The sequence below is a fragment of the Microtus ochrogaster genome, unplaced genomic scaffold, assembly GCF_000317375.1.
Source record: "Microtus ochrogaster isolate Prairie Vole_2 unplaced genomic scaffold, MicOch1.0 UNK94, whole genome shotgun sequence".
Classification (NCBI taxonomy): Eukaryota; Metazoa; Chordata; class Mammalia; order Rodentia; family Cricetidae; genus Microtus; species Microtus ochrogaster.
Window position 1 is genome coordinate 1,257,299 of NW_004949192.1, and position 607 is coordinate 1,257,905.

Consider the following 607-nt stretch of genomic DNA (forward strand, 5'->3'; position numbering starts at 1 on the left):
TGAATGTCTAGTTTTGCACCTATAGCCATGACTTCAGCAATTATACAGATGAAATAACACACTACATGGATCTGAGTGAGGAACAGCTGATATGCCTCATAGTATAAGAAGTTCAGTTTTAAAATCTCTTTCCTAATATACTATGAAGTATCTCAATTACTTTTCAATATTTATATAAGTTTGTATATTTGTACAAATATGAGATTGACTATGCATAATTATATTTATACATACATATACGCGTATGTGTATACTTTCTCAATATAGTTGAGAATTTTATACACCAGTACAGCATTTATGTTAATTTATACTCAATTCTGCTTCTTTCTTTAAAAATATATCTATACTAAAATTGTCAGAATAGATCTTACTATATAATAAGATTTGCACTGGCCCATAGGTAAATCAAATGAGATCCTAGAAGGGGAGTAAAGGTGGGATGGGGCAAGAGACACAAGAAATGTAGACAAGACAGGATTCTGATTAAGTCTTGTTTATTCAAGGGAATAATCCAGGTATATACAGATTAAGGGAAAGGAGGAAATTCTCCTTGTACATGGGTAACTAGGCAACTTATTGGCAACCTAACCATGATCTAATGGTCAGG